The 24,822-nt window shown below is 36.6% G+C and overlaps 1 long non-coding RNA gene across 2 annotated transcripts in view; it reads left to right on the top strand.

Annotated features, from left to right (window-relative positions):
- LOC141573205 (uncharacterized) overlaps positions 1-24,822 on the top strand; it is a 76,113-nt gene that overhangs the window by 1,367 nt on the left and 49,924 nt on the right. Inside the window, exons 2-3 of one of the 2 annotated variants that reach the window (XR_012498890.2) lie at positions 388-421; positions 2,371-4,718. This is a non-coding gene — a long non-coding RNA (uncharacterized LOC141573205). Of the gene's footprint in view, positions 1-387; positions 422-2,370; positions 4,719-24,822 lie in introns of those variants that run through there. The other variant, XR_012498891.2, reaches the window with a different exon arrangement.

The raw sequence follows: 24,822 nt of genomic DNA, 5'->3' as shown, positions 1-24,822 counted from the left end.
AGATCCACAGAGATCACTGTTCTAATTACACAAAGGCACTATACCACACAGAGTTATTCATGAGTATTGTTAGGCTGCATGGTAATGAGGCATGAATGAAAAACAGTTCACTAGAAATAAATAATTCTAGTGTTTTTTTTACAACTGAATCAAGATTTCTTAGACTATGAAGTCAATTTTCCAGCATATATTTTTAAAGTTGTCAGTGTTGATACTTTCTTTGCATACGACAGTACTAGTTAACAATCCCTGACTAGCTGGAACACTTGTGCATTTCAGAATACTGAAGTTTAGCTTCCAAGAGTGAGAATTTCTTTCCTCCAACAATAAAGTTCTCTGTGATCTACTACTAGAACATTCTAACTCTACCACCTGTTTCCTTTCCAGCTCCAGACTCCTAGATCTCAACATTTCTTAAGCGGTATGTATAGTCTTTGTATCAGAATCACCTGAGGTATTTAATAAAAACACAGATACTCTGGTCTCTCTCCTTGCAGAATCAGAATCTCCACGCATGAGGGAAGTCCTCAAACCAGGTTTTCAAGTGTGTCTGATGCAGACTAGAGTCCCCATGCTATATTGTGTTAGAAGTCTTAAGAGTATAGACAAATTATACCATGGACCTGAGATTTTTGGATGTGTGACTAAGATATTGTGTAAAGAGAGGACATACCCAGCCAAGTGAGGAAAATGGTGAGAAAAATCTCAGCATTCAGCTTTCTCTAAATCTCACTTTTCCAAATTTATGATGGAGAAATATGAGGGATGTTTGGGTATTATATATGTAGTGGACATAAAGCATATGACATAGAGTATTATTACCCATAGTACATGCTCATCAATTGTTGTCTTGTGATATTCATTCATTCAGTCAACTAATTTTTAAGTGCCTACATTGGTCAACACTATGCTAAGCACTGACTAAAAAAATGAGCAAAAGCAGGCATGGCTTCCCCTCAAGGGGCATATAGAACATTGGTAAAGACAGACAATAATCAAGTAAATACAAAAATCAATATAAGATATCAAATGAGACAAACACTGGAAAGGGGAGAGAGATGGTATTAAGGGAGTATACACAAGAGGAAACTTGATCTAGACAGAGAAAGGGAACAAGATTATGTTTCCCAGAGAAATCCAAAGGAAGTATACAGAAGGCCTGGAGATTTGGAGTATTTTTAGGCCAAAAGATCAATATGCACTTTACAACCCAGTGGTTACTATAAATGCCTATGTTCAGTGATTTTTGCCTCATAAGTCTTTCAATTTTTTACTCTTTAGTAGACAAGAAAACTGAGACTCAGAGATATTCATTAATGTGAGCAAAGTCACACATGATTTAGCAAGTGATGGGTTTACAATTAGAAATCCATTTGGTTCTGTTTGAAGCTTGTAATCTTTCTCATTTGGACATGAATGTATTTCAGAGGGCAAATGACATAGTGTCTTCTCAGGCATTGCTTATAGAAGGGTAAGAAATCAAGCTTTAAGTCTATAGAGTTGGGAGGAAGAAGCAAAAGGAAATAAAAAGAGGGATATAATGATACTTTCTTGTATCACAATTTTGCTGTGGGTTGAGAACCACCGGTATAAATCCCATTGTGGTAGAAACGGCAGAGTTGAAGCATCTGGAATTTCCATTGTCTTCTGAAAGATTGAATCGAAATCAACTCTGTATCTCTGGAGAAATTGTAGATGTTAGTACTACCACTGAAGTCTTGAAATATGAAGATTGATGGTTTTTATCACATCCACAGTTAGGTTAATGCAGAAGACAAATGTATCTTGGAGTATGGTTGTGGGTTATTATAAGCTTTATCAGGTGGTAAATCCAATTATAGCTGCTTTTCTTGGTGAGGTCTCCTTAGTCGAGAAAATCATCACAGCCCATTGAATCTGTTATATAGCTATTAAACTGGCAAATATTTCCCCCTTTTGTCCAGCAAATAAAAGATAACAGAAGCAGTTTATTCTTACCTGAAAGGGAAAACAGTACATTCTTAGTGCTTTTCCTCAGGTTTTGATCAGTTGTCCAGCTTTGTGCTACAATTTTGTCTAAAGGAAATGTAGCTATATCATTGTTTCACTGAATGTCATGTTGGCTAACCACATTTATCACATCCTTAAAATATGAGGGAAAAGGAAGTAGAAAAAAGCCCTGGAAGCCTTTGTAAGACACCTTACCAAGTACCAGAAGAGGAGCATAAAAATCTTGACAATATAATGTCTTCTCACCTCTTTGAAGTACCTGGAAAATATCAAGATTTTTTTTTTCTTCACAGTGAAAAACAAATAATTATGCATTGAGCTTGTTACCACTAAGAAAAAGGTATAATTCTTTAAAAAATTTTTTGTGGGTATGCTTTACAGGTAATGCATTTTACATCTGCATGTATTCTATGACCCTGGAAGTTTTCAGTGCAATGAAGAGCAAGCAGTTATACCACTCTACTTTAGTGACCTAGAAGATGCTGTGATAATAAAATTGTCTCTGGAAAACTGGGAAATTAAGTGAAAGCAAGTAAAGCTCCAAGAGGAGAATCCATAACAGAGAGGAAGCATAATAATTCCCTTTGGGAAAGTAACTGTACTTATCAAAAAGCAGCTCTTATTTCTAACTAGCGCAGTAGGGACCATAGGACCGGGGGATGAAGTGATCCAAGTTGCCCCTTGTAAGTTGGTATCATTATATCTGCCTAACAGCACACCGTCACCAAATCAAATGTCAAACCAGCAGATCCTAAAGGTACAAGAAAGTTGCCTGAGTAGGTAGTTCAAGCACTCAGTATGCCTACTGCCACCCTACGTGACCCCATAGTCATGGCTATTTGGGGAGTTCATTATGACCTATTTATGGAGGAGAAGATTCAAGTTTGAATTATGGATGGTGCTGATGTTATACTCATATAGTCCTCATGAAGGACGGTGGGAAGAAAAATTCCCTAGGTGGGCTTAATTTCAAATATATTATATTGACCTCTTTGGCAGAAGAAAAGGCTTGAGATAAAGGAACAGCATGCCTCATGAGTAATGACTAAGATTGGCAGGATGATCAAGATCTTGAAAACGGAAAAATTCAAGGATCCAGGGGAAGATGAATACTTTGGGTATTTCCAAGAATGGTCCCAGAAAGACAGAATATTTGAGTCTTATGTAAATTCTCATCAAAAGTGCCCTACTGCAAAGTACAAAATGACTATTCTATGGATGTCAATCAGACTCAGTCTCCAGCCACTCCAGTGCTTGTTTATTGAATTTGTTCATTCAACCAAGTCAACATTAGGCATCTTTTCGTAAGAGTTGTCTGCAATATTTTCACTGAAGGGAATGTTGTATCTTTCTAATTATGGTTAGAAGGATCAGAGCAGGGATGACTGGATTAATGTACCCCACGATGTCGTGGTAGTAATTTTCCATTCTAAGTTTCCATTCTAATTTAACTGCCTCTTAAGACAACTTCACTATACCAAGTAGATAGACAATTTAGAAATTGATTAAACGATTTAAAAAGAATACACTTTGGAATATTTTATTATTTTACTAAAAGATTTAGGGAGATTAGATGGTGAAGTAAAAAGAAGGTAGGAATGAGGTGGAGTGACAGAATATTGGGTAGTACATCTGTAGAGCACTTCCTGCTAACGAGTTGTGCTAGTCTTCTTTTAGAAAGGTCCTCATTTAGTCTCTTGAATACTCTGCAAGAGAAGCATTACTATTTTCAATGTAAGTGAGGAAACAGATTAACAAAGATGAAATAATTTGCCCAACTTAAACAGTGAGTAAGTGATAATAATCAAAGTTGAACTTAGCTCTTCTGGCTCGAATAATCAAAGGGAAAGACGGATGATGAAGGAGATCATGAGTTTTAAGCATATTGCTGGATCACATAGAGCTGATAAATGGTTCTAGTGGTCATTTTTGACCACATTAATTAGGTGGAAAGTGAGCGGCCAACTCACGGAAAAATCCTGCCAAATAAGAAACTGCAAAATACTGAATCATTAATTCCCCCAAACAAGATAAATAAGGTTTACTGATTGTGTGTGTGTGTGTGTGTGTGTGTGTGTGTGTGTGTGTAGTCTATGTTTAGAAGGACTGAGTATTAAAATGGCATGTTCATTTGACACATGGTTTCTCAACAATAGGGCTTTTGGAAAATTTAGTTCAGCTTTGGATTTAAAAAAAAATTACTTGTCAAGTATGGTTTTACAAAGATATGTTTTCTATAGAAAAATAGACATTCAAAAGCATAGCTTTATTTCACCATGCTGGTATAAAAGAATGGGAAAATATAATAAACTTAAGGGTACCCTAGAATTTCTATTGATACTGTTGTATGTGTTGAAATGCAGCTGAGCAGTCTGTACAAAGAAACCCATTTAATTGTCCTAAACTCATTTTTTTTCTATTCTATTTGATCAAATAGCCCATTTAACATGGAACATACATAAGCATTTTTAGGAAACCAAGTCAAGGGAACACAATTTGAGGCATACTTTCTAGGCCAACGTCTTTTTTTCAAATTCTTTAAGAATTTCCTATTAACTATGTAAAGCTGAGTTCATATAGGAAACTAGGTAGTTACTATAACAATCAGAAAGGGGGTCATGATGCAGTCTTTCTCCTGATATGGACAACAGAGTTTAGGGTATAATAGTCTATCTTGAAGTCTCTTTTTCCCCCTCTATTTTTCCCTCCTTATGCCTGACTTCTCCCTATTTTGTTGTAGCTGGTGATTAATACTCGAAGAAAAAAAGAATTTCCAGTGTACATGGTACATGTCTACACAAAATGGGAAGTTTTGTGAATTTTATATTTGGTAACAGACTTCTCTGACCTGTTTGTACAGATTCTGAGCCTGGATTCTGGACAGTGGTGAGGACACTATGGACCAGTGGGGGATTCATGTGTAATAGGGTCATAAGCAACTGAATTTCTTCTCATAAACTCAGGGAGAGCCCTCTGCTCAGGATACTGGCGGGTGCATATGAAGGCTACAGGACATGCTACCAAATGACTAAACAGCATGTGGGAGATCAGAAGAATATATCATGCAATAGAGCCAAAAAAAATGATTTCTTGGGCCAAATACACAGCCAAAAATTTGCGGAGTGCATTGGCAGAAATTAACACTGCATAAAGTCTATATTTGAACTTTCAGACCAAGAACCTAAAGGTTTTGAAATATATGTTAACTTAGAAAAAAAGAAACTAATAAAAAGACTTTCTAGTTCAGATGTTAAATGACAATGATAAATCAAAGGCAATGGAGAACTTGAATTCATTCATTCACTCCACAAATATTTATTAAGCATAAATTATGTTGCTGGCATGGTGCTAGATGTTGGCCTGATTTCTCTTCTAAAGGGACTTACAGGGTACAACAGACAGAATGGAATAGCCTAGTTAGGCCAGGGACATTTCCTTTAGCCATACATTGCTAAAGGAAGTAGAAATTAACATTAGACTGACAATGAATATTAACTATAGATTGCTATGTGTATTTATTTCATATTTAGGTCAACAGGTAAATGAAGTCCTCATATATAATACAATGGTTTAGGATAGCAGAAAATAAGAGTATTCATTCTTCATCATCCATAATCTGTAAGTCTACTACTAAATAGCTTGTGACCTTGGGCAAGTTATTTAACCTTTTAGTTCCTCAGTTATCTCAGTCAAATGGGGAATGTATGAATACCCACCTTAAAAAGCGGTTCTGAGAATGAAGTGTACCTATTAAATGTCAGAATGGTGCCTGGTATATGGAAAATGTGCAATATATTTTGCTATCATTATAGTTTAAACTTATTATACTAGCTATTGGATAGTCCAGTGACTTTAAATTAATTCTTTATTGTCATTTTAAGAAATTTATTTAAAGACCTTTATAGGTTCTACCATAGGTAAATATCTGGCCAGAACAGAACCAAACTAAAACTTAGTACAACTCTCTTTGAACTAAGTAAACCAATAAAATAGCTCTCCTTATCAAAGGCTGCCTTATCTGGGTTGTTCCTGTACAAACACACACATTTCCTACAATAGCATGTTTGCTTGAGGGTGAAAGTCCTATTCCACATCTGTAAAATGACAAGATATTACAAGATAATCTCCAAAGTCTCTTTAGGCTCTAATATTCTGTATAGTGTCATTAGAGCTGTTAATAATATTCTGGTCTTCTTCTGGGCACGCTTGAAGTCAATAATTTGCTTGGCCGATAAAATGTGAGTGATAGTGATGTGTGTCTTTTCCAGGCTGAAGCTTTTACAAACCAGTGCACAAGTCGCCACAACATTTCTCCTGTCGGAGATTGTGGAAGCAAGGTTGACACGGTGTGCTGCTAGCCACATAATGTGAACCAGAAATAAATCTTTGCTGTTTGAAGTCACTGCTATTTTAGGGCTATTTGTTCCATAGCAATAACTGGCATTCCCTGCCTGATACATGTGATATAACCCAGTGCAGAGGCAATGTGTATATAACATATCGGCCACAGTATGTGGCTTAAAACTATCTTGTTTTATGGTTATCATGATGATTTGTTATCTGACTCAAAGAATTGATAATGAAAATCAAGTGGCTCAGTTTTACTTGAACATTGAATTATTCAGTAATGTTTTCAACCTGATTTTTGGTTGTATTCAACCACATATGGTCTCCCTCTCTCTATGCAAGATTGGTTAGTCAGATGCTATCAGGCCCTGTGTCTGTGTAGTGCAAAATATGTGAGAACCAGAATGTCTATTTTTTTTTTGGGGGGGGGCGCCAAAAAGTTATGACCTGTTTAATTAAAAAGGCCATTGAAAGAACACATGTTATATGCCAGGGACTATATTAGGTGACTATTAGAATAAACTTCTGGGATTAAGAAGATAATTCTCAGGAAGCCTGGATGAGGTACATTGTTTTGGACTTAGAAGAATAATGTGTGACACGGTTGGTATTTCCCTTTCCCATGGCACTGGGAGTCACTGGGTATGGCTGCACTCTGAAAGCCTGGCGTCAAGGACTGAGAGCAGAGAGAACTAACTGGACAATGGCACTGGGAGCCAAGCTGTGGAGACTTGGCAGCTAATGAGGAGCTTCGCTGTGAGAGTCTGACTGAGATTAGAAATGAAGTGGGCAAGATAAACTTTGTTGATGCCCACGTTTTAGACTTTGTTGAAAAAGAGAGGGAAAAAAACTTGTAGAATATATGTTTTATAACCCCGTTATTTTAATTTTAATCATCTTTTATACTTTAATTATAGGTTTTAGGATAAGGGGCTTGAGGATATCAGAAAATACATCATAATGCAATTATTTCTTTTTTCCCCTTTCCATTTTTCATTCTTTTTGGAAGTCTCGAGAGCCCATCTCTAGATGCTGATAGTCCTTAAAAAAAAAAAAAAAGTTTAAATTGCAGTTGATTACACTGACCTAGGAATCTCTTAATATCTAATTCTTGCATGAACATATAACGAGCAAGATGACTCCTGCTGGCTTAATATGCTTATTAAAAAAAAGCCACTTACAGTCACAGAGCATTGATGTAGATATTTGAACATTATGAAAATGAATTCATAAGCCCAGTCTGTCTGTCAGATGTTTTTAATTTAAATGTTCTGATGAGTGATGAGGCTCAGCATGAGGGCATCAAAAATTGTCTTGTGAAATTAAAAAAAGTTAGGGGAAGAGGCTAGAAAAATTTTACCATTTAGTTCATAATCATGTGCCTATTTGGAATTTAAAGTTTCAGGTCAAGCAAGGAAAGTTTTGATTTTCCAAAATTGAACTTTACTACTTAAAAATCACGTGTGATTACATTGGGATTTTTTTTTTTTTTTTCATGGCAGAGGTTATATACTTTAGCACACATCACCTGTGGAAGGCTGGCGATATCAAGTCAGTAATAATATTAAGTACTTTCACCTGAGCTTCTAGATGACCAACACTTCAAATTTCTCTTTCTAAATAAATGCAGGTAGCTTGAGGCAATTTTAATGTAAGGCTATTTTTCAGTTTGTGTGTGTATGTGTGTTTTAATGAATGCTGTAGTTTTCATGTAGCATAATGGTCTGCTGCATGACCTTCTACTAGACAGCAGTGTTCCACTATCACTCCTGCACAGCGTCATTCCACAGGTTTATTGCTAATGGGAGGGCGGCCTGCAGCTATTTGAAGGTCCACAGCCAAAGGATTGCTAACTCCGGCCCACCTTGCCTCAGTTCAAGACTCTGTGTTTCTGCCTCCCTAATTCCTGCACTCCGACTGTACTGTCTTCATGGCAGTCACATCCTTAAAACTATCAAGTAAGCATATAAGAGAAGTCAATAATTTGTTGGAGACGGCCAGGATGATAATGATATAGGCTCTTTGCCAGTTAGGCAATGCCGATATGCAGCACAGAGTCAGAAATCAGACTTAGAGATAGATTCTTATTGGTTCTTTCATTTCTCTCTGGATCTTTTCCAAGCATTCTGAGTTTAGCCTTATTCTTAACATTAAGCCAATGCTCATTTTCTCAAGAAGACTTTCTTCCTTGTTTATAGTTTTTCCTAAACATCTTCTATAATCTCTTCTGCTGTACATTTTTTTTTGCCTCTCAAAATATGTAAAAGTGTCATTTAACGAGATTTTTTTTTGTGTGTGGAACTATCACTACGAGTAAGACCATGATATAAAAGTTTCAAAGGAGGTATTTGTCCTAACTTTAATACAAGATTAAATTTCTACCATTATATAAGAGTAAATAAACTAATTGCTCTACTGCGAGTGTATTACGATGACCACATACGTTTTTATTACCTAAGAGGTACCAGAAAACGTCAAGGGGCCTGCATTAATTTTCATCCAGGTATCAAGAAAGATCCAGCCCATAGAATATACTTTAAGAAATAGTAAGAGACAGAAATAAATTTTCTTTATATTTTTCAAGTCATGATTGTTGAGCATAATAACTGCACAAAATTTATATGGCAAGCTGAAAGGTAGACACTATGAAAGAAAATTGGTAGTGTTCTGGAAGTTTGGTGGATAGAACATATGGGATAAGAGTAACATTTATAGAGCCAAGCAAAGCTAAAAAAAAAAAATAGTTTAAGTAGGCAAAAAGGAGGGCAGAGTTTCCCAAGTACCCTGTTACTCTCCAAACCTGTCTATGGGTAAAGCTTAATTTTTACAAGAAAAAGATAATAAAGTTTGTTATTTTACCTTGCATGACATATTGGAATTCAGAGTTCAAAATATGCTAGATTGAACTTAAAAAATATGTCAATCAAAATGAAAAATATAAGAAATATCATTGGCCAACATTTACCCAAGGCATATAAGTTACAAAATTAAAGCAGAACTTTTCTTTTTCTCTAAGCTTGATACATACTGAGGACTTCCATAGGACATGAGGAACTCTTTAAAATAATTCATCTAACAGACCAGAAAGTGTGTTCCAATTATTTATTTTCTTCTTAAGAATGTTTTATATTTCTAACTTTTCTAAAATGCAAACATTTTACATTTTTCAATAAATGTTTAAAAATTCTAGGTGTCTTTTCTAGCTTGAGGAATCAGATGGTTTGTGGGAAAGTAGGAATGTTGACTGACATAGTAGCTGGGAACTATTAAGGCACTGATTAGTACCAAAGAGTCAAATGACTATCTTTGTAGGGCCAGCATTTTCTGTCTGAAGTACCTTGCCTGGCTGATAGAGAAGGGAGGGCAGAAATATTTTTCTGGTATGGATCTTCTTTCTTGACGCACGGTGACAAATAAGACTGTGCCTTAGTCACAAGGAAAGAAGAAGAGTGCCAGCAAGAGGGACAACAAGCTGGGGAAATCAGAAAATTAGGCTAAGTCGCAGTGGTTTGCCCAAACAGGTTGCAAGCAAGCCACCCACCAGGTAGCACTGCATGGCTGCAGCAAAATCTTTAGAGTAGAACACCAGCTTCATGCCCAGAACATAGAGGCATTTCAGTCGGAGCCCAAATGCAGAGCATCTGTCACTAAATCACTTATAATTAATTCTGCCTTTAAATTAGTAGCTCTCTTAGGACATTTTGCTGGTGGGTGGCTTGGGGACAAAGATGCAATTTAGAGTGTAATGGATTTGAGCTTGTTCATTTTAGGGTGACCACAGTATCCAAAATTGTGCTTGTCTGAGGGCTCTTCATGTTTATAACAGTGGTAGTGACCCGTTTTGACATCTTTAATATTTTCTTGGCAGACTAGAGAGACAGTTAAGGATTTAGACCATCAAATTGTTCTAATTCTCATGCAACTTGTAGTCACATAATTTGAGGGAAATCTTATTTGATTTACAAAAATCAGTCTAACATTCTGCCAATTCCTGAGGTAATGGACACTTAATTTTCTTTCCTCCACATCACCATTCGATCTACCAGAGAGCAGAGATTGCAGGATACTAGTTAACACAAGTGTTAACCTGGTGGTTGTGGTGACAGCAGGACACTTTTACACATCTTCTGAGTTGTCAGATGATACTGGCCCTCGCATGGTCATTTGCTTCTGACCGTCATCCCTCCTTCCCAGATACAAATGATTTCTAATATTGTATGTTCAGGTAAAACTTGCTGGATTAATATTTGGTGACATGAGTTTCATATTTGGGTAGATCCCATTTTACTTGTTCTTTAGGATATTATTTGAAGCTTGAGCACAAGTAGTACCTCATTCGTTTTTGCTAACAATAAAGAAAGAGCTGTTTGGTGAATTTTCCAGATGACAATAATCATAGGCGCTAGCATACATGGAACTCTTATAATGTGCTAACACTTTGTTAAACACAATTGTGGCAGCTTCCAAGAAGACCCCCAGTGACCCACCTCCTGGAATTCATGTCTTGTGTAATCCCTTCCCCTAACTGTGGACTGGATTTTGCGACTGTGACATAACTATTTACTGTTTTCAGCTACTAGTTTTGTGATAAATTTTTACACAGCAATCAATAACTAATACAACTTTAAATGTATTACTTCATCTTTATAACCATCCAAGGAAGTCAGCATTATTATTACTACTGTGAAAAAAGACTTGGAGAGGTTAAATATCTTGTCCAAAGTAATACTACTACAACCAGGCTAAATTAGCAATTTAAATTTAGATCCGCCTGACTCTAAAGTCAGGTCTTAAAACTGTTAAGCTATTTTGTCTCAGATGACAGAAATTTTAAACATCAAGGCATAAATAAAACTTAAGCTTTTCCCATTAATCAGAATGTTGCTGTCACTGAAAGCTTCTTTGCTTTTCAGAAGTTGAGGTGGAAGTTGTTCTGAACCCTGATTCCAGTTGTAGCGAGGAGGGTATTACAGTGTGCACGTGGGGTTCCAAGGTGTTACTTCAACGCCCAGTCCCTCTGGTCTCCTCTCCGCTCCTCCCAGTCGGCACTCCCATGCTGCCCTCCTATTGCCAGCAGTCCTCTAGGGAACTTGGCTGTTTTCTCTCCCTACCCCTCTCCTTCTGCCCTCTTGGGAATCATCTCCCTTGGCCACTGACCATCTGTAGCTCTCAGGAATTCTGGAGAGAACACTTCCTCCCTCTGGTTGAGTTGTAAAGATAGCCATTCATTTTGATGATGATGTTAGATGAAGATTTTTCTCTAGAGGTATTGCTATACTTTTGCTCGTATTTTCCCCACATCAAGGACATCAGATTGTTGTTTTCATAACAGTTTTTTTAGTTTTTCTGCTTTCGTGTTTACTTTTTTTTTTTTTTTTTAATTCTCCTTCATCTTGAAATTCTTTACAACCTAGGATGGATTGCATGATTTTCAAAGTAAAAATAAATAGACTCAGAGTAAGGACTGAGGGCCACTTTCTAGTGTGTGTGCCTGTAGCCCCCTCTTGCCCCCACCATCTCTTTTCTTTTCTTTTTTTTTTTTTTTGAGAACAGGTTCACAGTTTTATTTTGGATACTAGAACTGCCCAAAGTTAATTTCTACCTAAGTGAGGTATTTCTGTCTTTTTTCATTTCATTTCTTCTTATTTGTCAAAATAGACACATTCTTATTCATTTTATTCCTGGATAACTCCAACAACTTTCTAACTATTCTTTCTGCCAACATTCTATTCGTCTCCAGACCAGCCTCTCAATGGCGATCTGATAAGCATTTCCAAGTCACTCCACTTATATTATAGTGTAATCTGATGATGACCTCCAGCATAGCTTTATGAAACAATCCGAGAACTCTTCTTAGGGTTAAATACTGATTGTTTAAATAAACTAAAATGGAATGTTTAGAGTGAGGAATTGGCTAATTAAAGTTGGGCTTTGTCCATTAAAATTATCAAATAGGTTTATGATGACTATACCACTAATCCTGATTGATATTAAATTGCATTAAGTGTGAAAATAAGTAGAAAAAAATAGTGTGATTTCTAATTGAATAGTAACGCTTAATATAATGAAAGTCATTTAGGTGTAATAGAAATAATTTTAATTACTATATTATGTTACTTGAGGTATACTAATAGTGATAGAAGTAACACTGGTAATGTTGCTAATAGGTAGCTTGATAGAGTATCTACAGTGGGACACTGATTGTGACAAAGACCTTATACACATTGTCTCTTTTGACCCTCAAAAAATCCTATGATATAGGTACTAACACCATCCTACAATTTATAATCCTATTTTAATTTCACAAATTAGATTACTGCTTTTTTTTTCAAACTCTAAGTAACTATCAGTCCTGTTTTTATCAGTCAATAAAAATTTCATGTTTTTTGGTCTTCTGTTATAGACATGTGCAATACAGCAGTTTAGGGAAATGAAATATCTTTTATCATGAAATATTATACTACTCTAAATCAAGATTTATTATAGCTGTTTGAAGCTTCCACCTGGGAGAATTTTCTGTCATACAAGTCAAAGAACTTCTATTTGTTCTGCCTAGTTTAGCTTTTCTCTCTACTTTGCTGGATAAAATAAAAAGATGTGACAAAGGAGACATTAATACCCACAAATCCATTTCCACAGAAGTGAAAATCGGTAGCTTTTATGATTCCTTTGGCAAGAGGCTCCTTCTAGAAGGGAGTAGCAATTATAAATAATACTAATAGCAGTGATGCTAGTAATAGTAGTCAATTTATCTTAGAACTTCTTTTTTATTATGTACTTTTACTTTTTCCAAGTGAATCAAGATAAAGTTCATAGTATCTCTATCATAGTTGTGATGTAGAGGTGAGTCAGGAAGAAAAAAAATATGTAATTTTCTTGCCTGTTAAAATGTACCATAAAGCATTATCAAGTGTTAGTCAAATTATAATACTCTTAAAGTTCCTAAGTCTTGATTATTTCCAAGCTTGTTTGATTTAGAACGATGAACTTGGGAAGTAACTTTTGATAACAAACAGTAGAAAGATGAAAGCTCCAATCTGTTAGAAACAACTTCATTTTTGAGTATGTGGTGAAATAAAAACCAATTCTCCCAAATGAATCCTTCCCAAGACAAGTCCCTATATACTTCTTATAGGATCATATGGTTGAAATGATTTAGAGGCAACTCAGCAATAATCTTGGTCAAACATAAAATATATTATGAGTTTCTGTTTCTCATTTGTTTGTCTTGTTCTTTTGTTGTTTTTGGTTTATATACCACATATCAGTGAAACCAGAAACTCATAGACACAGACAATAGTTTAGTGGTTACCAGAAGGTAAGGAGGGTGGAGGGTGGGAGATGAGGGTAATGGGGATCAAATATATGGTGATGGAAGGAGAACTGACTCTAGGTGGTGAACACACAATGGGGTTTATAGATGATGTAATACAGAATTGTACACCTGAAATCTATATAATTTTACTAACAATTGTCACCCCAATAAATTTAAATTAAAAAAATAAATAAATAAAAATATTAAAGGAATTAACAAATTCAACACCAGTTATTACACTATTAATTCCCTCACGTTCTATGTTTGGGTGTACAACATACATGTAATATAGGCAAACTTGAAGTTTTAGAGAACTGCTGAATACATTTTAAAAAGTCAAGATCAATGGGCTGGCTCGGTGGCTCAGGCAGTTGGAGCTCCGTGCTCCTAACTCTGAAGGCTGCCGGTTCGATTTCCACATGGGCCAGTGGGCTCTCAACCACAAGGTTGCTGGTTCAACTCCTCGAGTCCCGCAAGGGATAGTGGATAGCGCACCTGCAACTAAGATTGAACACAACACCTTGAGGTGAGCTGCCGCTGAGTTCCCGGATGGCTCAGTTAGTTGGAGCGCATCCTATCAACCACAAAGTTGCAGGTTCGATTCCCGCAAGTGATGGTGGGCTGTGCCCCCTGCAACTGGCAACAGCAACTGAATCTGGAGCTGAGCTGCGCCCTCCACAACCAAGATTGAAAGGACAACAACTTGACTTGGAACAAAGGCCTGGAAGTATGCAAGTATTCCCCAATAAAGTCCTGTTTCCCTTCCCCAATAAAATCTTAAAAAAAAAAAAAAAAAAAAAAAAAAAAAAGGTCAAGATCAAGGTGAACTATACCTGTTGTGAGAAATTGTATCATGTCAAATCAAAGGATGCATTCCAATGATAATAAAATTGTAAAACAACTACTAGTTTAGGTATTTTGTGTCTTTATTAGTCTCTGCTTGCATATGTTCATTTGCCCAATTATCTGTGATTTCTTTTGAATAATCACTTCATGCTATGTAATTTCAACTAAAATCAGGCAGTGATTCAAGAAAAGAGATAAATAATTCTAGTAAATAATAAGTAAGTTTTCAGAAATTTTGACTGTTCGTATTGCTTTAATGCACTCATTGAATTTGGTAAAGTTGGCAAATAAAAACACACACACCCCAGAAACCTTTCCACAGTCTTGAGTGGCTTGTGTGTCTCGTTAGTAGTGTTATCAACTCAGAATCAATGGAATTTAGCATCTTATTCTTCCAAATAAGTTTACTCTTGTAATATCCATATTATATGTGTTTCTGTCCATACTTAAGTCCTTCTCCTAAACTTCCAGGCTTGGTACTTTCGTTTCAATTTGGATTCAGCTAGTATCCTGATTCCTCACTCAGAGCCACAGTTTTGTCAGTGCTTGCTTTATCATGGGCTTTACATCCCCCTTTCCTCACTTTAATCTCATTAATTCAGAATCTTATCGAACTAATATGTTCTCATCATTTCGCATAAAATTCTTTAATATTACTCCATAACATATAGGATAATATCCAAAATCTTTAGCCTGGCATTCAAGATATTTCACAATATAAACTAGAGCAAAGATAGTCTATTAATTTCCCTTTCATTTCTTTCACATTCTACTCCAACCAACTTTATCTTTTAGCTGTCTTATAAAATGCAATTCTCCTTTCTGCCTTTATGTTTTTACTTCTGATGTTCTCTTAGCTTCCCTCCCCCAATGCCTGTTCCCTTCTAAGGCCTCATAGCCTCCTCAGATCCTTTATGTTTATAGCAATTATTTCTGCATTTGAAGTCTGAGAGTCTATTATTCTCAACTTCACTGTTATTCTGTGCTCTTCTTTAGGACCAGACCATTCTTTATATCTCTCCTTTGAGTCTATTTTAGGGCCCTTTAGATATCACCTAATTTATTTTTAAAAGTATTAAAATTCAATACACTGAATTTATCATTCCAAAAGACTTGCTATGACGCCCCTTCTACCTTTCTCCAATCCCAGACAGCTACCAATACAGGTATACTAAGTAGGCACTGAGACATGTGGATTATGGCACTCAGAGGTTGTGAAGATTTTTGTTAATGGGACATTAAAACAGAGCTCTTTATTCTATAGGCCCATTATTACTATGGCCACCACAGAATTAATAGCAAAGATAGTACTGTTTTGGATGAATATGTATTTGGGACAGATTAATCTACAATTGAAAAAATTTTAGAGGCTAAAAAAAAAAAACCTAGGTATTTTTTTGTGGAGGAAAAAGGGGAGAAGGCAGAAGTGAGACTTTACCTTGGGAAAGGTTGCTTTAAACTGATAGGAAACTGTTTTTACTGGCACAGACTGGGACAGTGTTCACTGAACATGGCATCTATCAGGATTCGTACTTTCAAGTGATAGAACCACATCTGGTTAATTTAAGCAGAAAATCAGATTTATTAAGACTATTAGATGGTAACAATCTCTGTGACTGCTGGAAAACTAGACTTGGAGGCTTCGTACTCAGAGATAAAGTCCAAATCATCCTGCAGAACTGGTCCATCAAGACAGCACTGTTGAGAAAGAGTGTCTCCACTGGAATAGCTTCCATGATCAATGCTGGACAATAAATAATGCTAGAACCCTTTCCACTGTTGCCGCCTTTGGGAAATGGACGCACCTACTGCCTTTCCTGCCGATATTGACAGAATGGATTCTGCATACTTCCTGGTTCTTTGCATCCCAGCTTCTAAGCCAAAGTATAATGTGGTGCATCTTATTGTCAAAACCTAGGTTCTGCAACTAGCTGCAAGGAAAGCTGGGGAAAAGACTTTCAGTTTCTAGAGTCAGCAGTAGTCACTGAATCTCATAAAGATTTAGGAGTAGAGATTTTCCCAAATATAGAGGGGAGTGGTGGGGTTATTATAGTCCAAACAAAAGTCAATGTCCACCTAACAAGTTTGGGTTTTCCAGCTATCCAGAAGTATAGGATGGGGGTTCATGAAGAAATTTTATAAATTAAAAAAAATTAATGTAAAAAAATGTTATGTATATGAAAAGTTTTCTTCCCAATACAAATGCAAAACCTATGAAATACATGACTTTGTTTCATGCCAAAAATATAACATGAGGGGATTTATAAAATCTAAAACAGTATGTTTACTTGACCTTCATTTTTTTCTGGAAAAATGAAGTTCTAACATAGCATTTAGAAACCAGAGAATATTCCCAGGACAAATATATAGGAATGAATGTTCCCATTTTGATATTGAAAATAAATATTTAAGACAATTAGAATATCTAGGAGTGAGTATCTAATAGATAACACCCTTATTCTCTGCTTAAGTGTAGAACTGTTGGAGAAATAGTTACACAAGGCGGGCAGATAAAAATGGAAGTATTATTACTTTTCTTGCTAGTTTAAAGAATGGGGCTTAAAAGAGAGGAAAAAATGAGGTTGTTAATGCTTCCCAGACAGAGACTTACCCACTATCACCACCTCCCACTCACTGGTTTGGGTTGCTAGAGAAGGAAAGAGCTTATGTCCTAAATATTGAAGAGACATCTGATTTGGAAACCTGAGCTACTAATTTCTTCCCACCAAACAGTGAATGAGCAGTGGCTATGAGTAGAGAGTGGCAGTGCATAGGACGAGGAGATTTACTTGAAATCTCTACATAGAAATCTCTCCATGAGGAGTGAGGGGTAACTATTTTCCATAACATTTCCAATTTTTTGCTCCTTTAAACATTGGGTTAGTAATTAGTCATTGGTTCTCCAGGGATGTGACTGTGGGCCTCAGAGGCGATCACCACTTATCCAGATACTACTCTGACCCTCATGAAGACATTCTCTTAATGCCAGCAGGGCTCTTTTGTGCAGATTTCTGGGACCACTGGTGAGCAGTGTGGGTTTTGATCTAGAAGCCTCTAAAAATAAGTGAGGACGGTGTGTCATTTAAATTAATGCTAGGACCTTGCTCTACCTAATGCTTAGAGGTCTCCTTATTCTATTTCTCTTCCCACATTAAATCTAGACACATGGTCTACTAGATCTTCCCAGAGGATAGGCAATGAGATTATGCAACAGTATAAAGATATTCCAAACACAAAACGCCACCAAACAGAGGTGTCCCGAATTTGAATATCTGTGCTTTGCTGTTATCAAATGGCCATGGAAAAACTGACTTCAAAGATTAAGAACACAAAGAAATTAAATTCCAGAATTCTTAAGTTAAATTCCAAGACAATTAAAGCTCTCAATAAAATTCTCTTGTCCACAGGTTATAAATCCAATGAATTAAAGTTCAATTTTTTTCCTCCACCTAATCTTATATAATAGGAATCTTTTAAAAAAGCATGACCGTGAAGCCCATTTAATGGCCGTCTGTTCCCTATACATCTGTTCCAGGTTTAGAAACATTGACCATAATACAATTCCCAACATCGAGTCATGTATTTCTTTCAGGAGAAGACCTGTGGTCAGTGACATGATAAACAGCAAACGGGATCCAAAAACTCCCAGTCCTTCCTTATAGATGAGTCCTTTGGATGGCACATTGTTATATTTTCCTGAGCTGAGGAGAATATCCTCTTCCCAGTTAGAATGAGAGATTGATTTCTCATCTTAAAAGTGGGGGTGCCACGACTCCAGGGCAGTGTCTGAAGGCTTATACTCCAGGATTTGCATAGCATACCTAGGGATGCTTAGGCCATTCACAGTACAGCTGGCACATCAGACACCAGTTGACAGATTGAAATTCTAGGCTGAGCTTCCTTGGGTCATCAGTATATCAAAGGTAATAACAAAAGCAAAAATATGAACCCAGTAAAATTTCCCAGGCCTCCAGATACCTGGGATAAGTCACTCCCCTCAAGTCCTAGGTGTTCTGTTATACATGCCAGTATTTTACCATCAAGTTTAAGGGATAATCCAAACCAACTTTTCCTCCAATGCAGTGATCTCATCCCTTTGGTTTCAGTTCCACATGGCATCATTTAAGAGCATCACAAGTGCCTCTGTGCTGGTTCTTATGCTCCAATCCGTTAGTAAACCCCGTGGAGTGCCGTGACATAGGACCCATTCTAGAGCATGATTTGGCATTCTTGTATCTTTATTTTGCAGTCTGATAAATTTTCATGGCCACCATTCAATATGTGATCAAACAACTGTTTTTTAAAAACACTTTTCAAAATAGTTGTGTTATGTTCCCTTTTCCCTTTTTGTAGTGGTAGAAGTCAAACTCTGGAATACCTGAAACATCATTTTGATGATAACCAAGTGATTCCACAGACTTAAGATCCTCTCCTTTTTAAGACAGAAAGAAAAGTCAGCGACAGTTTTCCCTCATATGTTTGAAACAAAACAGCTGACAAAATCATACTCACACATACTACCAAGAAGTGTACCTGTCTTGAGAAGAGACCAAGTGGAAGGCCCTGAAGACTAGAATCTTTTCTCTCAACAGGTGTCAACCAATCTGGGGGCACATTTACAAATGGCATCCTGCTGTCATCCCATGATGCCTGGTTGTTTTTTCTAATTTTCATGGGAAAAGGTTCCATCTATTGGGATAATTGTAGCTTTTTAACACATTTCACTATAATTAGTTAATCTGCATGTCAGTGTTTTCTAGCATATTCCCTGATTGAATTGGAAACCGTTTTAGTTCTCCCCATGATCCGTCAAAGATAAAGAATTTGTTTACTGTAAATTGCACACCACTCACTCCTATATGCCATCTGCCACACTTAACTGCACAGTGCTATAATTTTCTAATAATAGCTCTTTGAATTTAAGAAAAATAGTCAGAGGTGTTAATCATACATGCTAAGGGAATATTTACTTCTCTCTATCAACCTTTTACGTATTGGTGGGATTTTCATTTTAGTGCATCAAGTTAAGATGACATTGTACTTCTATCAAATAGTTCACAGCCAAGCAGGGTTCAGAGATTCCGCTAAGAGACTGTCATTTAACATAATTTTGAGAGGTTTATTTCCAAGAAAAAGTAGAAAGTCATATTTAAGAAAGGAATTTATATTTTTAACATGGCTGTTTTTGTCAGGTCATAGGTCAAATCTGTGAAGTTTGCCTCTAGAGTGCTCTTACCTTCTTTTTTAGTGCTTTCTCCTTTTCCTTACCTTTTTTATGGAAATATTGGGTAACAATGAAGTCTGTAGGTCATGTTCTTAACTTTTCTTCACATTTTTCATTATTCCAAATGGGTCTCCTTTGATGCCATATTGGAAAGAGTAATAAACAAAGTTACTTTAATGATTTATTAAGCAAAAGGCCCATGATATTAACAAGGCCTTTCTTCAAAGAAATGAGTTGCTGAAATTATCTATCAATAGCAACAGTGAGTAGATGCAGAAGGCCTTATTTGGTTAGAAGTTCTCAGAGCCCCTTATATTGTAATAGCTGCCCTCAGATGACGTATCTGGCTGTTCCAGTAGAGTCAGAATAATTAAATCTTTTACTTATAAAAATGAAATAAAACAATGAAACCACTAACGAACAATTAAACAATAAAACCACTGTGTACCTTTTTACAAAGCACTACAGCCCATTGCTCCTTGGGAATTTTGTTCTTTCATTTGGATAACCTTAGAGGACACTGCATGATGGAGGAAAGCCAGCTGGCTGGACTTGAAGGGCAGGTTGAATCCCTTTTTCAACATTTAATATTTATGTTCTCAAATATGTCCCCAAACATTTGAGGATATTGATGTTATGACTTTATTTTTGTTATCTCTGAGTCATTGCATTGCCAGAGCCCTCATTTAACTAACTGTGATGAAAGAGCATCATAGATAGTCTGTCTTGCAGAGGACAAGCTCTAAACTTTTCCTTTGAAATTTATCTTTTGTACTTTGATGTTTTTGTTACCAAATGTCCCCTGTGCTCACAAGCTTGGGATAAAATGAAATTGCATTTGTATTTACGACCAAATTTCATTGGCTTTAAAACCTCACCCAGTTTATTAGCAAGGTTTCCTTTCCCAAACTTTTCTAAGTCTCTCCAGGGATGTTTACACATGCCCATGAATCAGTTATCTTAGAAGAGATAGAAATTCAGACCTTTTGTCTGGACCCACTGAGGCTGACACCCAGTTAACTTTATCTGTCAGGTACGTCCTATCAATCAGGTGCTTCTAGGTTCTTTGGAGCCCAATCTCCTTAATTCAGTGGGAGCAGACTCAAGGGCCCCAGGAGATTCACAGAGATATGGCTCAGTTACATTTTCTGTTCCTCCTGGTTCTCATGTCTCCCTTGCTGATCCCATTGCTATTACTGCTGAACCTCTGCTTCTTTGGATACTTTGTCCAGCCATGAATTTTCCTCTCAATGAGAAGGAGAACAGTATCACACTCAGAAGGGAGAGACCCACACACAAAAAACTGCTTATATCCCAATATTTATTAGTAGGATGCTTTAACTCTTTGAATGCACATACACAGTCATTTCTCCAGAAATATACAGAGTGCAAGAGTAACTGAATAAGATTGGGTTCCAAAGTTAAATAAAAACAGAATTCCAGAAGCAATATTCCCATCTGGAACAGAGGTCCAAACCTTTTCTTTCTTATGGTATTTTTCAGTCAGAAGCCCTCATTGTCTTTATTGCAAAAAGACATGATTTTATATTTTGAACTTTACTGTTGATGGTGGGTTACTAAGTGGGGAGAAGGGTCATGGTCCAAGTTCTTTATCTATCATGAGACTCCAATTCCTCCCAATAAATCTTTAGCATTAAAATGTATGTTGAGGGAGGGTTTTTCCCCACTTTCTCTCAAGCCAAGCCATTGGGAAGAAATGACATTACATTTCTATTGCTGATTACATGTAAGCACAGATTTTTACTCAAGCAAAACTCCTTGTAAATTTGTATGTTATATGTTTTGGGTACTTAGAATTAACACATTCAGTTTGCTGTAGTAGACTCCAAAACATATCGTATGAGGATGAAATGATAGTGTGAGAATTGGGGTTAAGGTCATAACTATCACATAAATAATATATGTGGACAACGGTCTAGTTTTTTTCTAACTGGGAACAATAGCATCAATTTAACTTAATGAAAAGCAGCACAAATTTAAGTGGTGAAAAGATCTGTAAATTATGTGGTACGTTTTCCCTGACCCTTTGTCCTTTTCTTAACTACCCATATTCTCATTATATTTTTATTCAGCTAACATCTATTTTAATTTTAATTAGGTTAAGTCTTAGAGATACCTGGATTAATTAGATATCATCCTTACTCTTAAGGAGTTCATGGTCAGAAGAAACTAAATAGGTTAAACACACACACACACACACACACACACACACACACACACACACACTACCCATTATCAGGGACTCAAAAGAGTCTAAGATGTCAGTCAACTTAAATGCTTAAAAAGTGAGTCTGCTACAGTTTTATTGATGCTGGCATACGACATGAGATTCTTGGGTCGGAGAAAAGAACTTTATTACTCATGGCACAGAAGGCAGTGTGGACTTCATGTTCTCAGGGATTCCTACCACATCCTCACCAAGTTCCATCGGGCTAATGTAATGTGGCCGAGAAACATGTGTGTACAGTAGGTTTGTATCACAGTTGAAGAACCCTAAGCTTATGAAACTCCCAATCTGATGAAGGAGGCTGCTAGCAAACTTGCCTAACCTTCACCTTGGTGGCAGACATTATCTATTATCAAGATGGGTTAGGAAAAATATCTGCCTTCTTCCCCCTTGAAAGGAGACACTTCCAAGGAAGTCAACCATACAAAAAGCCTTGAAAAGATAGTTAGAAGCAAAAGCTATCAATGTCTCTGCTCAAATGGGCAAATGTACAACAGCCTTATGGAAAATTCCCACACTATATACTAACAATAGTAACAACAATGTGATACATTCTGTAGAAGAGTGATGGATATGCCACAGAGGAGGGCACAACCAAGTCTGCCTAGGGGAATGTAGGAATAAGGGAAGATATATTTTAACCCGATATGAAGAAGGGGGAAAAATCCGGACAAAGGAAACTTCCTAAGCATGGAAACACCGACTGCTGCTCCAAGACTGCCCTCTAGTGTGTGGAAAGGCTTCACTTCTCTCGCCTTCCGCGTTGATGACTTTCTGCAGCTCCTTGGCATGCCATTCTCGGTTATCCTAAGAATTTATGCTACTAAAAGTTTCTCTCACCTTAAAGCTGCCTTGCTGATTTTGTGTGGTGAGTTTAAGAGGATGACTTCTCTTGGGGTCAGATAATAGAAGAATAGCTTATTGGTTTTGATAGTTTACCCCTCATTGCCTGTAGATTGTATGTGTATGACATGAAGGCGTGGCCCAGATAAATGGAATTATTGGGACAGAATTATAGAACTAAAAGTTCTTAGAGTTATCTAGTTGTGCCCTCCTTTTCTTTTTCCTTCCTTATTTTCTTTCTTTCTCAAACACTTTACTTTGTTTGGGGATACAAAAATAAAGGACAATGGCTTCTTTCCTTCAGTTGCTCACAGAATAGTAGAGAGGAAGAGACATAGTGGTTAGGGAACCTGATTCAGATAAGGGTATCATAAATGAATGCCCAGAGGAGATAATTCCTGAATTGTGTCTGGGAGGATGAGCAGGGGATGTCTAGGGAAAGAACGGGAATGGAGGCGGTTTTTTATGTCATGCAGAGGAGTCTGGATTTTTATCCCAGTTGGTTCCAGGGAATTTTGGAGGATATTTATCAAGGAAGTGATATGATCAGATTTGCATTTTAGAATAATTACTTTGGCAGTAATGTGGAGAATAGATTGATAGGAGAAACACAGACATGAAGATCAATGAAGACATTGTTACAGTGACCTAGGCAAGTGACAGCTGACACTCTGACTCATAAAAATTAACTTGCAAATTGAAAGGAATGCCTAGATACTAGCAGTGAAATCAATAGAATTGGTAAAAGATGGAGGAAATGGGAAAGAGTGAGGATTCAAAGATGACTCATGTACGTGTTTGGGTAACTGGGTAGATGGGCTGTCATCAAACAAGATCTAGAGAAAGAAAATGTGGTAACAGACTTGAGATTAGTTCAGGTTTTCACACACTGTGATTTCATCTTCTCTGAATCATCCATACAGAAATGATATCTAGACTTGGATTTATAGATAATGGGAACTCACTTTTATTCTGCCCTATCATTGCTCGATTGGCATTTATTCCAGTTTTTCATTTTTTTCTGTAGACCCTTTCAAAGTCATCATGCTTGAGCAATGGACAGCAATACTATTGCAAAGCATTTGGGGTTCTCTATTTCACTAAGCACATTTCTCTCATTGAATGCTCATACCCCTGAAGGCAGTTGTTTCATGTAAATCTTTGCTTCACAATGAATGTGACTAGAATTTATTGTAAGGTACACACCTTTATTTGAAAGTCACTTAATTCAATGGTTCTGTTGTCATAAAAATGTTTTTCAATAGATATGCTTTTCTTTTTTCCCTTTATGTTGGAAGCATTTAGATTGTTCGGCAAATGTTCATAGCATTCTCAGAACTATTCAGCTTGCCCAATACTTTCTGAATCTGTTATACTGGGAAATTGTAGATTCGTATGATGACAAAAAATAGTTTCATTTTTTTTGTTACTATTTGCTGTTTGTGGAATTTGGTTTCTGCATTATATTTATTCAGCATGAATTATTTAAGAACAGCACATATTAATAAAGGCATTTTAAACACTTAAAAAAACAGAATAATTTTTGCATTTCATTTCATATTCACCAACTGCTCCATGCTTTACAATTCAACCTCTTCACAATTACAATCCTAAGGTTATTCGTAACTTAAAATCTACTTCATTCTTTGTATTATACTGACTAGTGAGTATAGATTTATTTTAAAAATATTTTCATCATTTTGTAAACAGAATGACTGTAAGTAGACATAGAAAAAATATTTATTTTGTCAGAGATTGAAACTTGAGAAAAAGATCAGCCAAAGGTGTATATTTAAGGTCTTCTAAGCTCCTTTCTGAGTCTGTACCATTCCCTGAGCATGCACAGCCATTTTCTAATTTCCGCCATATATGCAGTTGCTTTGGAATATTCTGATCTTTAATTTCTGGCTCCCACAGTGGGAAAAAGAGAAAATAAAGTATGGCGGAAAGGAGCTAGCCCTTCAAGTGCCAGAGGGAGGGGCCTGCAATAAGAGGTGCGAAAACAATGGC

Source organism: Rhinolophus sinicus, chromosome 4, assembly GCF_057876585.1.
Source record: "Rhinolophus sinicus isolate RSI-liver-muscle chromosome 4, RSI-T2T, whole genome shotgun sequence".
In the NCBI taxonomy this organism is placed as follows: domain Eukaryota; kingdom Metazoa; phylum Chordata; class Mammalia; order Chiroptera; family Rhinolophidae; genus Rhinolophus; species Rhinolophus sinicus.
Note: the sequence above shows the minus strand (reverse complement) of the source record. Positions and strands in the feature narration are given on the sequence as shown.